This window comes from Megachile rotundata, chromosome 6 (genome assembly GCF_050947335.1).
Source record: "Megachile rotundata isolate GNS110a chromosome 6, iyMegRotu1, whole genome shotgun sequence".
NCBI lineage: Eukaryota > Metazoa > Arthropoda > Insecta > Hymenoptera > Megachilidae > Megachile > Megachile rotundata.
Genome location: NC_134988.1, coordinates 670,015 through 687,957, shown reverse-complemented (window position 1 = coordinate 687,957; position 17,943 = coordinate 670,015).

Genomic DNA, 17,943 nt, shown 5'->3' with positions numbered 1-17,943 from the left:
TGATTGTGATTGTATGATTGAGATTGTATGATTGAGATTGTATGAATGTGATTGTATGCTTGCGATTGTATGATTGTGATTGTATGATTGTGATTGTATGATTGTGATTGCATGATTGTGATTGTATGATTGTGATTGCATGATTTTGAATGTATGATTGTGATTGTATGATTGTGATTGTATGATTGAGATTGTATGATTGAGATTGTATGAATGTGATTGTATGCTTGCGATTGTATGATTGCGATTGTATGATTGTGATTGTATGATAGTGATTGTATGATTGTGATTGTATGATTGTGATTGTATGATTGTGATTGTATGATTGTGATTGTATGATTGTGATTGTATGATTGTGATTGTATGATTGTGATTGTATGATTGTGATTGTATGATTGTGATTGCATGATTGTGATTGTATGATTGTGATTGTATGATTGTGATTGCATGATTTTGAATGTATGATTGTGATTGTATGATTGTCATTGCATGATTGTGATTGTATGATTGTGATTGCATGATTTTGAATGTATGATTGTGATTGTATGATTGTGGTTGTATGATTGTAATTGTATGATTGTAATTGTATGATTGTGATTGTATGATTGAGATTGTATGATTGAGATTGTATGAATGTGATTGTATGCTTGCGATTGTATGATTGTGATTGTATGATTGTGATTGTATGATAGTGATTGTATGATTGTGATTGTATTATTGAGATTGTATGAATGTGATTGTATGCTTGCGATTGTATGATTGTGATTGTATGATTGTGATTGTATGATTGTGATTGCATGATTGTGATTGTATGATTGTGATTGCATGATTTTGAATGTATGATTGTGATTGTATGATTGTGATTGTATGATTGAGATTGTATGATTGAGATTGTATAAATGTGATTGTATGCTTGCGATTGTATGATTGTGATTGTATGATTGTGATTGTATGATAGTGATTGTATGATTGTGATTGTATGATTGTGATTGTATGATTGTGATTGTATGATTGTGATTGTATGATTGTGATTGTATGATTGTGATTGCATGATTGTGATTGTATGATTGTGATTGCATGATTGTGATTGTATGATTGTGATTGTATGATTGTGATAGTATGATTGTGATTGTATGATTGTGATTGCATGATTTTGAATGTATGATTGTGATTGTATGATTGTGATTGCATGATTGTGATTGTATGGTTGTGGTTGCATGATTTTGAATGTATGATTGTGATTGTATGATTGTGATTGTATGATTGTGATTGTATGATTGTGATTGTATGATTGTGATAGTATGATTGTGATTGTATGATTGTGATTGTATGATTGTGATTGCATGATTGTGATTGTATGATTGTGATTGCATGATTTTGAATGTATGATTGTGATTGTATGATTGTGATTGCATGATTGTGATTGTATGGTTGTGATTGCATGATTTTGAATGTATGATTGTGATTGTATGATTGTGATTGTATGATTGTGATTGTATGATTGTGATAGTATGATTGTGATTGTATGATTGTGATTGTATGATTGTGATTGTATGATTGTGATTGTATGATTGTATTTGGGAGATTGTATTTGGGAGATTGTAATCGTATGACTGCGATTGTATGATTGCGATTGTATGATTGCGATTGTATGAATTCGATTGTATGATTGTGATTGTATGATTGTGATTGTATGATTGTGATTGTATGATTGTGATTGTATGATTGCGATTGTATGATTGTGATTGTATGATTGCGATTGTATGAATTCGATTGTATGATTGCGATTGTATGATTGTGATTGTATGATTGTGATTGCATGATTTTGAATGTATGATTGTGATTGTATGATTGTGGTTGTATGATTGTAATTGTATGATTGTAATTGTATGATTGTGATTGTATGATTGTATTTGGGAGATTGTATTTGGGAGATTGTAACCGTATGACTGCGATTGTATGATTGCGATTGTATGATTGCGATTGTATGAATTCGATTGTATGATTGTGATTGTATGATTGTGATTGTATGATTGTGATTGTATGATTGTGATTGTATGATTGTGATTGTATGATTGTGATTGTATGATTGTGATAGTATGATTGTGATTGCATGATTGTGATTGTATGATTGTGATTGCATGATTTTGAATGTATGATTGTGATTGTATGATTGTGATTGCATGATTGTGATTGTATGGTTGTGATTGCATGATTTTGAATGTATGATTGTGATTGTATGATTGTGATTGTATGATTGTGATTGTATGATTGTGATAGTATGATTGTGATTGTATGATTGTGATTGTATGATTGTGATTGTATGATTGTGATTGTATGATTGTATTTGGGAGATTGTATTTGGGAGATTGTAATCGTATGACTGCGATTGTATGATTGCGATTGTATGATTGCGATTGTATGAATTCGATTGTATGATTGTGATTGTATGATTGTGATTGTATGATTGTGATTGTATGATTGTGATTGTATGATTGTGATTGTATGATTGTGATTGTATGATTGTGATTGCATGATTGTGATTGTATGATTGTGATTGCATGATTTTGAATGTATGATTGTGATTGTATGATTGTGATTGCATGATTGTGATTGTATGGTTGTGATTGCATGATTTTGAATGTATGATTGTGATTGTATGATTGCGATTGTATGATTGTGATTGTATGATTTTGAATGTATGATTGTGATTGTATGATTGTGATTGTATGATTGTGATTGTATGATTGTGATTGTATGATTGTGATTGTATGATTGTGATTGCATGATTGTGATTGTATGATTGTGATTGTATGGTTGTGATTGCATGATTTTGAATGTATGATTGTGATTGTATGATTGTGATTGTATGATTGTGATTGTATGATTGTGATAGTATGATTGTGATTGTATGATTGTGATTGTATGATTGTGATTGTATGATTGAGATTGTATGAATGTGATTGTATGCTGTCGATTGTATGATTGTGATTGTATGATTGTGATTGTATGATAGTGATTGTATGATTGTGATTGTATGATTGCGATTGTATGATTGTGATTGTATGATTGTGATTCTATGATTGTGATTCTATGATTGTGATTGTATGATTGTGATTGTATGATTGTGATTGTATGATTGTGATTGTATGATTGTGATTGCATGATTTTGAATGTATGATTGTGATTGTATGATTGTGATTGCATGATTGTGATTGTATGGTCGTGATTGCATGATTTTGAATGTATGATTGTGATTGTATGATTGTGATTGTATGATTGTGATTGTATGATTGTGATTGTATGATTGTGATAGTGTGATTGTGATTGTATGATTGTGATTGTATGATTGTGATTGTATGATTGTGATTGTATGATTGTATTTGGGAGATTGTATTTGGGAGATTGTAATTGTATGATTGCGATTGTATGATTGTGATTGTATGATTGTGATGTATGATTGTAATTGTATGATTATGATTGTATGATTGTGATTGTATGATTGTGATTGTATGGTTGTGATTGCATGATTTTGAATGTATGATTGTGATTGTACGATTGTGATTGTATGATTGTGATTGCATGATTGTGATAGTATGATTGTGATTGTATGATTGTGATTGTATGATTGTGATTGTATGATTGTATTTGGGAGATTGTATTTGGGAGATTGTAATTGTATGATTGCGATTGTATGATTGTGATTGTATGATTGTGATTGTATGATTGTGATTGTATGATTGTGATTGTATGATTGTGATTGTATGATTGTGATTGTATGATTGTGATTGTATGATTGTGATTGTATGATTGTGATTGTATGATTGTGATTGCATAATTTTGAATGTATGATTGTGATTGCATGATTGTGATTGTATGATTGTGGTTGTATGATTGTGATTGTATGATTGTATTTGGGAGATTGTATTTGGGAGATTGTATTTGGGAGATTGTATTTGGGAGATTGTAATTGTATGATTGCGATTGTATGATTGTGATTGTATGATTGCGATTGTATGATTGTGATTGTATGATTGCGATTGTATGAATTCGATTGTATGATTGCGATTGTATGATTGTGATTGTATGATTGTGATTGTATGATAGTGATTGTATGATTGTGATTGTATGATTGTAATTGTATGATTGTAATTGTATGATTGTGATTGTATGATTGAGATTGTATGATTGAGATTGTATGAATGTGATTGTATGCTTGCGATTGTATGATTGTGATTGTATGATTGTGATTGTATGATAGTGATTGTATGATTGTGATTGTATGATTGTGATTGTATGATTGTGATTGTATGATTGTGATTGTATGATTGTGATTGTACGATTGTGATTGTATGATTGTGATTGTATGATTGTGATTGCATGATTGTGATTGTATGATTGTGATTGCATGATTTTGAATGTATGATTGTGATTGTATGATTGTGATTGCATGATTGTGATTGTATGGTTGTGATTGCATGATTTTGAATGTATGATTGTGATTGTATGATTGTGATTGTATGATTGTGATTGCATGATTGTGATAGTATGATTGTGATTGTATGATTGTGATTGTATGATTGTGATTGTATGATTGTTATTGTATGATTGTATTTGGGAGATTGTATTTGGGAGATTGTAATTGTATGATTGCGATTGTATGATTGTGATTGTATGATTGTGATGTATGATTGTGATTGCATGATTTTGAATGTATGATTGTGATTGTATGATTGTGATTGTATGATTGTGATTGTATGATTGTGATTGTATGATTGTGATTGTATGATTGTGATTGTATGATTGTGATTGTATGATTGTGATTGCATGATTGTGATTGTATGATTGTGATTGCATGATTTTGAATGTATGATTGTGATTGTATGATTGTCATTGCATGATTGTGATTGTATGATTGTGATTGCATGATTTTGAATGTATGATTGTGATTGTATGATTGTGGTTGTATGATTGTAATTGTATGATTGTAATTGTATGATTGTGATTGTATGATTGAGATTGTATGATTGAGATTGTATGAATGTGATTGTATGCTTGCGATTGTATGATTGTGATTGTATGATTGTGATTGTATGATAGTGATTGTATGATTGTGATTGTATGATTGTGATTGTATGATTGTGATTGTATGATTGTGATTGTATGATTGTGATTGTATGATTGTGATTGTATGATTGTGATTGTATGATTGTGATTGTATGATTGTGATTGTATGATTGTGATAGTATGATTGTGATTGTATGATTGTGATTGTATGATTGTGATTGTATGATTGTGTGTGCATGATTGTGATTGTATGATTGTGATTGCATGATTTTGAATGTATGATTGTGATTGTATGATTGTGATTGCATGATTGTGATTGTATGGTTGTGATTGCATGATTTTGAATGTATGATTGTGATTGTATGATTGTGATTGTATGATTGTGATTGCATGATTGTGATTGTATGGTTGTGATTGCATGATTGTGATTGTATGATTGTGATTGCATGATTTTGAATGTATGATTGTGATTGTATGATTGTGATTGCATGATTGTGATTGTATGGTTGTGATTGCATGATTTTGAATGTATGATTGTGATTGTATGATTGTGATTGTATGATTGTGATTGTATGATTGTGATAGTATGATTGTGATTGTATGATTGTGATTGTATGATTGTGATTGTATGATTGTGATTGTATGATTGTATTTGGGAGATTGTATTTGGGAGATTGTAATCGTATGATTGCGATTGTATGATTGCGATTGTATGATTGCGATTGTATGAATTCGATTGTATGATTGTGATTGTATGATTGTGATTGTATGATTGTGATTGTATGATTGCGATTGTATGATTGTGATTGTATGATTGCGATTGTATGAATTCGATTGTATGATTGCGATTGTATGATTGTGATTGTATGATTGTGATTACATGATTTTGAATGTATGATTGTGATTGTATGATTGTGGTTGTATGATTGTAATTGTATGATTGTAATTGTATGATTGTGATTGTATGATTGAGATTGTATGATTGAGATTGTATGAATGTGATTGTATGCTTGCGATTGTATGATTGCGATTGTATGATTGTGATTGTATGATAGTGATTGTATGATAGTGATTGTATGATTGTGATTGTATGATTGTGATTGTATGATTGTGATTGTATGATTGTGATTGTATGATTGAGATTGTATGATTGTGATTGTATGATTGTGATTGTATGATTGTGATTGCATGATTGTGATTGTATGATTGTGATTGCATGATTTTGAATGTATGATTGTGATTGTATGATTGTGATTGCATGATTGTGATTGTATGGTTGTGATTGCATGATTTTGAATGTATGATTGTGATTGTATGATTGTGATTGTATGATTGTGATTGTATGATTGTGATAGTATGATTGTGATTGTATGATTGTGATTGTATGATTGTGATTGTATGATTGTGATAGTATGATTGTGATTGTATGATTGTGATTGTATGATTGTGATTGTATGATTGTGATTGTATGATTGTTTTTGGGAGATTGTATTTGGGAGATTGTAATTGTATGATTGCAATTGTATGATTGTGATTGCATGATTGCGATTGTATGAATTCGATTGTATGATTGTGATTGTATGATTGTGATTGTATGATTGTGATTGTATGATTGTGATTGTATGATTGCGATTGTATGATTGTGATTGTATGATTGCGATTGTATGAATTCGATTGTATGATTGCGATTGTATGATTGTGATTGTATGATTGTGATTGTATGATAGTGATTGTATGATTGTGATTGTATGATTGTAATTATATGATTGTAATTGTATGATTGTGATTGTATGATTGAGATTGTATGATTGAGATTGTATGAATGTGTTTGTATGCTTGCGATTGTATGATTGTGATTGTATGATTGTGATTGTATGATAGTGATTGTATGATTGTGATTGTATGATTGTGATTGTATGATTGTGATTGTATGATTGTGATTGTATGATTGTGATTGTATGATTGTGATTGTGTGATTGTGATTGTATGATTGTGATTGTATGATTGTGATTGCATGATTGTGATTGTATGATTGTGATTGCATGATTTTGAATGTATGATTGTGATTGTATGATTGTGATTGCATGATTGTGATTGTATGGTTGTGATTGCATGATTTTGAATGTATGATTGTGATTGTATGATTGTGATTGTATGATTGTGATTGTATGATTGTGATTGTATGATTGTGATAGTATGATTGTGATTGTATGATTGTGATTGTATGATTGTGATTGTATGATTGTGATTGTATGATTGTATTTGGGAGATTGTAATTGTATGATAGCGATTGTATGATTGCGATTGTATGAATTCGATTGTATGATTGTGATTGTATGATTGTGATTGTATGATTGTGATTGTATGATTGTGATTGTATGATTGCGATTGTATGATTGTGATTGTATGATTGCGATTGTATGAATTCGATTGTATGATTGCGATTGTATGATTGCGATTGTATGATTGCGATTGTATGATTGTGATTGTATGATAGTGATTGTATGATTGTGATTGTATGATTGTAATTGCATGATTGTAATTGTATGATTGTGATTGTATGATTGAGATTGTATGATTGAGATTGTATGAATGTGATTGTATGCTTGCGATTGTATGATTGTGATTGTATGATTGTGATTGTATGATTGTGATTGTATGATTGTGATTGCATGATTGTGATTGTATGATTGTGATTGCATGATTTTGAATGTATGATTGTGATTGTATGATTGTGATTGTATGATTGTAATTGTATGATTGTAATTGTATGATTGTGATTGTATGATTGAGATTGTATGATTGAGATTGTATGAATGTGATTGTATGCTTGCGATTGTATGATTGTGATTGTATGATTGTGATTGTATGATAGTGATTGTATGATTGTGATTGTATGATTGTGATTGTATGATTGTGATTGTATGATTGTGATTGTATGATTGTGATTGTATGATTGTGATTGTATGATTGTGATTGTATGATTGTGATTGTATGATTGTGATTGCATGATTGTGATTGTATGATTGTGATTGCATGATTTTGAATGTATGATTGTGATTGTATGATTGTGATTGCATGATTGTGATTGTATGGTTGTGATTGCATGATTTTGAATGTATGATTGTGATTGTATGATTGTGATTGTATGATTGTGATTGTATGATTGTGATAGTATGATTGTGATTGTATGATTGTGATTGTATGATTGTGATTGTATGATTGTGATTGTATGATTGTATTTGGGAGATTGTATTTGGGAGATTGTAATCGTATGATTGCGATTGTATGATTGCGATTGTATGATTGCGATTGTATGAATTCGATTGTATGATTGTGATTGTATGATTGTGATTGTATGATTGTGATTGTATGATTGCGATTGTATGATTGTGATTGTATGATTGCGATTGTATGAATTCGATTGTATGATTGCGATTGTATGATTGTGATTGTATGATTGTGATTGTATGATAGTGATTGTATGATTGTGATTGTATGATTGTAATTGTATGATTGTAATTGTATGATTGTGATTGTATGATTGAGATTGTATGATTGAGATTGTATGAATGTGATTGTATGCTTGCGATTGTATGATTGTGATTGTATGATTGTGATTGTATGATAGTGATTGTATGATTGTGATTGTATGATTGCGATTGTATGATTGTGATTGTATGATTGTGATTCTATGATTGTGATTCTATGATTGTGATTGTATGATTGTGATTGTATGATTGTGATTGTATGATTGTGATTGCATGATTTTGAATGTATGATTGTGATCGTATGATTGTGATTTCATGATTGTGATTGTATGGTTGTGATTGCATGATTTTGAATGTATGGTTGTGATTGTATGATTGTGATTGTATGATTGTGATTGTATGATTGAGATTGTATGATTGAGATTGTATGAATGTGATTGTATGCTTTCGATTGTATGATTGTGATTGTATGATTGTGATTGTATGATAGTGATTGTATGATTGTGATTGTATGATTGCGATTGTATGATTGTGATTCTATGATTGTGATTCTATGATTGTGATTGTATGATTGTGATTGTATGATTGTGATTGTATGATTGTGATTGTATGATTGTGATTGCATGATTTTGAATGTATGATTGTGATTGTATGATTGTGATTGCATGATTGTGATTGTATGGTCGTGATTGCATGATTTTGAATGTATGATTGTGATTGTATGATTGTGATTGTATGATTGTGATTGTATGATTGTGATTGTATGATTGTTATTGTATGATTGTATTTGGGAGATTGTATTTGGGAGATTGTAATTGTATGATTGCGATTGTATGATTGTGATTGTATGATTGTGATGTATGATTGTAATTGTATGATTATGATTGTATGATTGTGATTGTATGATTATGATTGTATGTTTGTGATTGTATGATTGCGATTGTATGATTGTGATTGTATGATTATGATTGTATTTTTGTGATTGCATGATTGTGATTGTATGATTGTGATTGTATGATTGTGATTGTATGATTGCGATTGTATGATTGTGATTGTATGATTGCGATTGTATGATTGTGATTGTATGATTGTGATGTATGATTGTAATTGTATGATTATGATTGTATGATTGTGATTGTATGATTGAGATTGTATGATTGTGATTGTATGATTGCGATTGTATGATTGTGATTGTATGATTGTGATTGTATGATTGTGATTGTATGATTGTGATTGCATGATTTTGAATGTATGATTGTGATAGTATGATTGCGATTGTATGATTGCGATTGTATGATTGCGATTGTATGATTGTGATTGCATGATTTTGAATGTATGATTGTGATTGTATGATTGTGATTGCATGATTGTGATTGTATGGTTGTGATTGCATGATTTTGAAAGTATGATTGTGATAGTATGATTGCGATTGTATGATTGCGATTGTATGATTGCGATTGTATGATTGTGATTGCATGATTTTGAATGTATGATTGTGATTGTATGATTGTGATTGCATGATTGTGATTGTATGGTTGTGATTGCATGATTTTGAATGTATGATTGTGATTGTATGATTGTGATTGTATGATTGTGATTGTATGATTGTGATAGTATGATTGTGATTGTATGATTGTGATTGTATGATTGTGATTCTATGATTGTGATTGCATGATTGTGATTGTATGATTGTGATTGCATGATTTTGAATGTCTGATTGTGATTGTATGATTGTGATTGTATGATTGTGATTGTATGATTGTGATTGTATGATTGTGATAGTATGATTGTGATTGTATGATTGTGATTGTATGATTGTGATTGTATGATTGTGATTGTATGATTGTGATTGTATGATTGCGATTGTATGATTGTGATTGTATGATTGCGATTGTATGAATTCGATTGTATGATTGCGATTGTATGATTGTGATTGTATGATTGTGATTGTATGATAGTGATTGTATGATTGTGATTGTATGATTGTGATGTATGATTGTAATTGTATGATTATGATTGTATGATTGTGATTGCATGATTGTGATCGTATGATTGTGATTGCATGATTTGGAATGTATGATTGTGATTGTATGATTGTGATTGCATGATTGTGATTGTATGATTGTGATTGCATGATTTTGAATGTATGATTGTGATAGTATGATTGCGATTGTATGATTGCGATTGTATGATTGCGATTGTATGATTGTGATTGCATGATTTTGAATGTATGATTGTGATTGTATGATTGTGATTGCATGATTGTGATTGTATGGTTGTGATTGCATGATTTTGAATGTATGATTGTGATTGTATGATTGTGATTGTATGATTGTGATTGTATGATTGTGATAGTATGATTGTGATTGTATGATTGTGATTGTATGATTGTGATTCTATGATTGTGATTGCATGATTGTGATTGTATGATTGTGATTGCATGATTTTGAATGTCTGATTGTGATTGTATGATTGTGATTGTATGATTGTGATTGTATGATTGTGATTGTATGATTGTGATAGTATGATTGTGATTGCATGATTGTGATTGTATGATTGTGATTGCATGATTTTGAATGTATGATTGTGATTGTATGATTGTGATTGTATGATTGAGATTGTATGATTGAGATTGTATGAATGTGATTGTATGCTTGCGATTGTATGATTGTGATTGTATGATTGTGATTGTATGATAGTGATTGTATGATTGTGATTGTATGATTGTGATTGTATGATTGTGATTGTATGATTGTGATTGTATGATTGCGATTGTATGATTGTGATTGTATGATTGTGATTGTATGATTGTGATTGTATGATTGTGATTGCATGATTGTGATTGTATGATTGTGATTGCATGATTGTGATTGTATGATTGTGATTGTATGATTGTGATAGTATGATTGTGATTGTATGATTGTGATTGCATGATTTTGAATGTATGATTGTGATTGTATGATTGTGATTGCATGATTGTGATTGTATGGTTGTGGTTGCATGATTTTGAATGTATGATTGTGATTGTATGATTGTGATTGTATGATTGTGATTGTATGATTCCGATAGTATGATTGTGATTGTATGATTGTGATTGTATGATTGTGATTGTATGATTGTGATTGCATGATTGTGATTGTATGATTGTGATTGCATGATTTTGAATGTATGATTGTGATTGTATGATTGTGATTGCATGATTGTGATTGTATGGTTGTGATTGCATGATTTTGAATGTATGATTGTGATTGTATGATTGTGATTGTATGATTGTGATTGTATGATTGTGATAGTATGATTGTGATTGTATGATTGTGATTGTATGATTGTGATTGTATGATTGTGATTGTATGATTGTGATTGTATGATTGTATTTGGGAGATTGTATTTGGGAGATTGTAATCGTATGACTGCGATTGTATGATTGCGATTGTATGATTGCGATTGTATGAATTCGATTGTATGATTGTGATTGTATGATTGTGATTGTATGATTGTGATTGTATGATTGCGATTGTATGATTGTGATTGTATGATTGCGATTGTATGAATTCGATTGTATGATTGCGATTGTATGATTGTGATTGTATGATTGTGATTGCATGATTTTGAATGTATGATTGTGATTGTATGATTGTGGTTGTATGATTGTAATTGTATGATTGTAATTGTATGATTGTGATTGTATGATTGTATTTGGGAGATTGTATTTGGGAGATTGTAATCGTATGACTGCGATTGTATGATTGCGATTGTATGATTGCGATTGTATGAATTCGATTGTATGATTGTGATTGTATGATTGTGATTGTATGATTGTGATTGTATGATTGTGATTGTATGATTGTGATTGTATGATTGTGATTGTATGATTGTGATTGCATGATTGTGATTGTATGATTGTGATTGCATGATTTTGAATGTATGATTGTGATTGTATGATTGTGATTGCATGATTGTGATTGTATGGTTGTGATTGCATGATTTTGAATGTATGATTGTGATTGCATGATTGTGATTGTATGATTGTGATTGTATGATTGTGATTGTATGATTGTGATTGTATGATTGTATTTGGGAGATTGTATTTGGGAGATTGTATTTGGGAGATTGCAATTGTATGATTGCGATTGTATGATTGTGATTGTATGATTGCGATTGTATGATTGCGATTGTATGATTGTGATTGCATGATTTTGAATGTATGATTGTGATTGTATGATTGTGATTGCATGATTGTGATTGTATGGTTGTGATTGCATGATTTTGAATGTATGATTGTGATTGTATGATTGTGATTGTATGATTGTGATTGTATGATTGTGATAGTATGATTGTGATTGTATGATTGTGATTGTATGATTGTGATTGTATGATTGTGATTGTATGATTGTGATTGTATGATTGCGATTGTATGATTGTGATTGTATGATTGCGATTGTATGAATTCGATTGTATGATTGCGATTGTATGATTGTGATTGTATGATTGTGATTGTATGATAGTGATTGTATGATTGTGATTGTATGATTGTGATGTATGATTGTAATTGTATGATTATGATTGTATGATTGTGATTGCATGATTGTGATCGTATGATTGTGATTGCATGATTTGGAATGTATGATTGTGATTGTATGATTGTGATTGCATGATTGTGATTGTATGATTGTGATTGCATGATTTTGAATGTATGATTGTGATAGTATGATTGCGATTGTATGATTGCGATTGTATGATTGCGATTGTATGATTGTGATTGCATGATTTTGAATGTATGATTGTGATTGTATGATTGTGATTGCATGATTGTGATTGTATGGTTGTGATTGCATGATTTTGAATGTATGATTGTGATTGTATGATTGTGATTGTATGATTGTGATTGTATGATTGTGATAGTATGATTGTGATTGTATGATTGTGATTGTATGATTGTGATTCTATGATTGTGATTGCATGATTGTGATTGTATGATTGTGATTGCATGATTTTGAATGTCTGATTGTGATTGTATGATTGTGATTGTATGATTGTGATTGTATGATTGTGATTGTATGATTGTGATAGTATGATTGTGATTGCATGATTGTGATTGTATGATTGTGATTGCATGATTTTGAATGTATGATTGTGATTGTATGATTGTGATTGTATGATTGAGATTGTATGATTGAGATTGTATGAATGTGATTGTATGCTTGCGATTGTATGATTGTGATTGTATGATTGTGATTGTATGATAGTGATTGTATGATTGTGATTGTATGATTGTGATTGTATGATTGTGATTGTATGATTGTGATTGTATGATTGTGATTGCATGATTGTGATTGTATGATTGTGATTGCATGATTGTGATTGTATGATTGTGATTGTATGATTGTGATAGTATGATTGTGATTGTATGATTGTGATTGCATGATTTTGAATGTATGATTGTGATTGTATGATTGTGATTGCATGATTGTGATTGTATGGTTGTGGTTGCATGATTTTGAATGTATGATTGTGATTGTATGATTGTGATTGTATGATTGTGATTGTATGATTCCGATAGTATGATTGTGATTGTATGATTGTGATTGTATGATTGTGATTGTATGATTGTGATTGCATGATTGTGATTGTATGATTGTGATTGCATGATTTTGAATGTATGATTGTGATTGTATGATTGTGATTGCATGATTGTGATTGTATGGTTGTGATTGCATGATTTTGAATGTATGATTGTGATTGTATGATTGTGATTGTATGATTGTGATTGTATGATTGTGATAGTATGATTGTGATTGTATGATTGTGATTGTATGATTGTGATTGTATGATTGTGATTGTATGATTGTGATTGTATGATTGTATTTGGGAGATTGTATTTGGGAGATTGTAATCGTATGACTGCGATTGTATGATTGCGATTGTATGATTGCGATTGTATGAATTCGATTGTATGATTGTGATTGTATGATTGTGATTGTATGATTGTGATTGTATGATTGCGATTGTATGATTGTGATTGTATGATTGCGATTGTATGAATTCGATTGTATGATTGCGATTGTATGATTGTGATTGTATGATTGTGATTGCATGATTTTGAATGTATGATTGTGATTGTATGATTGTGGTTGTATGATTGTAATTGTATGATTGTAATTGTATGATTGTGATTGTATGATTGTATTTGGGAGATTGTATTTGGGAGATTGTAATCGTATGACTGCGATTGTATGATTGCGATTGTATGATTGCGATTGTATGAATTCGATTGTATGATTGTGATTGTATGATTGTGATTGTATGATTGTGATTGTATGATTGTGATTGTATGATTGTGATTGTATGATTGTGATTGTATGATTGTGATTGCATGATTGTGATTGTATGATTGTGATTGCATGATTTTGAATGTATGATTGTGATTGTATGATTGTGATTGCATGATTGTGATTGTATGGTTGTGATTGCATGATTTTGAATGTATGATTGTGATTGCATGATTGTGATTGTATGATTGTGATTGTATGATTGTGATTGTATGATTGTGATTGTATGATTGTATTTGGGAGATTGTATTTGGGAGATTGTATTTGGGAGATTGCAATTGTATGATTGCGATTGTATGATTGTGATTGTATGATTGCGATTGTATGATTGTGATTGTATGATTTTGAATGTATGATTGTGATTGTATGATTGTGATTGTATGATTGTGATTGTATGATTGTGATTGTATGATTGTGATAGTATGATTGTGATTGTATGATTGTGATTGTATGATTGTAATTGTATGATTGTAATTGTATGATTGTGATTGTATGATTGAGATTGTATGATTGAGATTGTATGAATGTGATTGTATGCTTGCGATTGTATGATTGTGATTGTATGATTGTGATTGTATGATTGTGATTGCATGATTGTGATTGTATGATTGTGATTGCATGATTTTGAATGTATGATTGTGATTGTATGATTGTGATTGTATGATTGAGATTGTATGATTGAGATTGTATGAATGTGATTGTATGCTTGCGATTGTATGATTGCGATTGTATGATTGTGATTGTATGATAGTGATTGTATGATTGTGATTGTATGATTGTGATTGTATGATTGTGATTGTATGATTGTGATTGTATGATTGTGATTGTATGATTGTGATTGTATGATTGTGATTGTATGATTGTGATTGTATGATTGTGATTGCATGATTGTGATTGTATGATTGTGATTGTATGATTGTGATTGCATGATTTTGAATGTATGATTGTGATTGTATGATTGTCATTGCATGATTGTGATTGTATGATTGTGATTGCATGATTTTGAATGTATGATTGTGATTGTATGATTGTGGTTGTATGATTGTAATTGTATGATTGTAATTGTATGATTGTGATTGTATGATTGAGATTGTATGATTGAGATTGTATGAATGTGATTGTATGCTTGCGATTGTATGATTGTGATTGTATGATTGTGATTGTATGATAGTGATTGTATGATTGTGATTGTATTATTGAGATTGTATGAATGTGATTGTATGCTTGCGATTGTATGATTGTGATTGTATGATTGTGATTGTATGATTGTGATTGCATGATTGTGATTGTATGATTGTGATTGCATGATTTTGAATGTATGATTGTGATTGTATGATTGTGATTGTATGATTGAGATTGTATGATTGAGATTGTATAAATGTGATTGTATGCTTGCGATTGTATGATTGTGATTGTATGATTGTGATTGTATGATAGTGATTGTATGATTGTGATTGTATGATTGTGATTGTATGATTGTGATTGTATGATTGTGATTGTATGATTGTGATTGTATGATTGTGATTGCATGATTGTGATTGTATGATTGTGATTGCATGATTGTGATTGTATGATTGTGATTGTATGATTGTGATAGTATGATTGTGATTGTATGATTGTGATTGCATGATTTTGAATGTATGATTGTGATTGTATGATTGTGATTGCATGATTGTGATTGTATGGTTGTGGTTGCATGATTTTGAATGTATGATTGTGATTGTATGATTGTGATTGTATGATTGTGATTGTATGATTGTGATTGTATGATTGTGATAGTATGATTGTGATTGTATGATTGTGATTGTATGATTGTGATTGCATGATTGTGATTGTATGATTGTGATTGCATGATTTTGAATGTATGATTGTGATTGTATGATTGTGATTGCATGATTGTGATTGTATGGTTGTGATTGCATGATTTTGAATGTATGATTGTGATTGTATGATTGTGATTGTATGATTGTGATTGTATGATTGTGATAGTATGATTGTGATTGTATGATTGTGATTGTATGATTGTGATTGTATGATTGTGATTGTATGATTGTATTTGGGAGATTGTATTTGGGAGATTGTAATCGTATGACTGCGATTGTATGATTGCGATTGTATGATTGCGATTGTATGAATTCGATTGTATGATTGTGATTGTATGATTGTGATTGTATGATTGTGATTGTATGATTGTGATTGTATGATTGCGATTGTATGATTGTGATTGTATGATTGCGATTGTATGAATTCGATTGTATGATTGCGATTGTATGATTGTGATTGTATGATTGTGATTGCATGATTTTGAATGTATGATTGTGATTGTATGATTGTGGTTGTATGATTGTAATTGTATGATTGTAATTGTATGATTGTGATTGTATGATTGTATTTGGGAGATTGTATTTGGGAGATTGTAACCGTATGACTGCGATTGTATGATTGCGATTGTATGATTGCGATTGTATGAATTCGATTGTATGATTGTGATTGTATGATTGTGATTGTATGATTGTGATTGTATGATTGTGATTGTATGATTGTGATTGTATGATTGTGATTGTATGATTGTGATAGTATGATTGTGATTGCATGATTGTGATTGTATGATTGTGATTGCATGATTTTGAATGTATGATTGTGATTGTATGATTGTGATTGCATGATTGTGATTGTATGGTTGTGATTGCATGATTTTGAATGTATGATTGTGATTGTATGATTGTGATTGTATGATTGTGATTGTATGATTGTGATAGTATGATTGTGATTGTATGATTGTGATTGTATGATTGTGATTGTATGATTGTGATTGTATGATTGTATTTGGGAGATTGTATTTGGGAGATTGTAATCGTATGACTGCGATTGTATGATTGCGATTGTATGATTGCGATTGTATGAATTCGATTGTATGATTGTGATTGTATGATTGTGATTGTATGATTGTGATTGTATGATTGTGATTGTATGATTGTGATTGTATGATTGTGATTGTATGATTGTGATTGCATGATTGTGATTGTATGATTGTGATTGCATGATTTTGAATGTAT